We start from the raw sequence: 1,989 nt of genomic DNA, 5'->3' as shown, positions 1-1,989 counted from the left end.
TCTGATTTGTTCGTTATTAGCATGCTTTTAATGCTCGACACATGTTACTTAACTGGGTGAGTAATGTTCCTTCCTGAGGACAGAATAACCACATTTATGTGTACGTTCAAGAAGTTTCTTTCGCACAGCGGAAGAAAACATATTTCACAATTCATGGAATGTCTTTGAAATCTATTGTTGCCAGTTTAGAGTGGATATGAACAAAACAGATTGCACTGGCTGCGCTGTCAGCATGAGTAAGAGATTGGCAGGACTGGTCTCATTGTGATGGAACAAAGGGAGGAAGCATCGGAAAGGTTTCCTTAGACATCGATGAATGTTCAAAAATCACATAAATTCGCAATGAAATCTTCATCAACACAAATGGATGCTTCATGCCCCTAGTTGTTAAAATGAATTCCACCTCCACAACACAAACTTCTATTTGTGATGCGAGAAATATTTAATTGCATGTTTACTCAGCCACTGATGGTTTTGGAATTTCAAGCAATGCAGGACACACCAACGCTCTGTCAATGAATATTGGTTGAAATGATGTTTTTTGAGCTCCATCTGAATGAAGTAACAAGGAGGTTCAAAATTAAACCCTGTCGCTGTGCAGTTGAGTTTGTCGACATTCAGTGTCAGTTGTGGAAAATGTGAAAGAAATCATCAGTGCGTGATGGTTTCAAAGATTATCAACTTGGAAAAAAAAAGCTTTGCATTTTGTGCCCATCGACCAACCATTAACCAGTCCTATTTTTGAGCAGAAGTTGTAGTCGGAGCCTTGTAGGTGTGTAGAATGTGAAATCTAATGTCACTAATACAATTGCATGACATCACATGGCCACGTGATGTATTTGAAAGAAACGTTTTTGGTGATTTGCGGGCATTCATACCCTATCATGCCGACTTTCTCTAAAATTCTGGGTCAAGCTTAAAGAATCATAGTTTATATTTCATTTAGTGAGATCATAAAATGTATTGTTGTCAGATTACCAAAGATGTTTACATGACAATGTCCTGAGATAGTAATAAGACCATTGAATATAAATTTCCAAGGTTTTGTCTAACGTCAAACAAAGTGAACAATCAAATATTACATTTTTTTTCTGTAGATATAGATGAATGTGCAACCAACACATCGAATTGTGAACAAGTCTGCCATAATACAATTGGGAACTTTGCATGCAACTGCCTTCCTGGGTACAGCATTAATGCAACAAACACTTCACATTGTGATGGTAGGACACTTTTACACACATATTATATGCATATTACACTAGTAATGATTTCAGATTAGCATATTGTTGAACATTCATCAAATAGTTTCAATTGTGAGTTGCGCGCATATGATTAACAAGATAATCAGCATCTCGCGACAGTGTACGTCACTTCTTTGCTTTGTGGACAAGTTGATAGCAGTATAATGGCACCAAATGCGGTGAAACAATGTATTCTTATACACTCTGAGGACTTTGATATTTATGCTTATAAGTCTGTTTTGTTCTTTATCATCATGCTGTTAATGTTCATGGCACCTCACTTATCTTGGTGAGAAAGCTTACTTATTGAGGACACAATAACCAAGTTCATGTGTACGTTCAACAGTATTCTTTATCGCAGCAGAGGAAAGCATATTTCACAATTCATAGAATATCTTTGCAGTCAATTGTTGTTACTTGACAATGGATATTAACAAACTAGATTGCACTGGCTGTGTAGTCAGCATGTGTGTTAGATTGGGAGACAGTGAGGACTGCAGATGCTGGAGATCAGAGCTGAAAAATGTATTGCTGGAAAAGCGCAGCAGGTCAGGCAGCATCCAAGGAGCAGGAGAATCGACGTTTCGGGCATAAGCCCTTCTTCAGGAATGTGCATTAGATTGGCAAGACTGGTCTCATGTCAAGGAAGCTAAGGGAGGAGGAATAGCAGAGGTTTTGTTAGACATTGATGAATGTTCAAAAATCACATAATATTGGGGTGAAATCTTCAACAACTCAAATAGGC

The sequence above is a fragment of the Chiloscyllium plagiosum genome, unplaced genomic scaffold (genome assembly GCF_037043375.1).
Source record: "Chiloscyllium plagiosum isolate Xiang-an unplaced genomic scaffold, Cpla_swu_hap1 HiC_scaffold_13, whole genome shotgun sequence".
Taxonomy (NCBI): domain Eukaryota; kingdom Metazoa; phylum Chordata; class Chondrichthyes; order Orectolobiformes; family Hemiscylliidae; genus Chiloscyllium; species Chiloscyllium plagiosum.
This window is presented reverse-complemented; position numbering follows the sequence as displayed.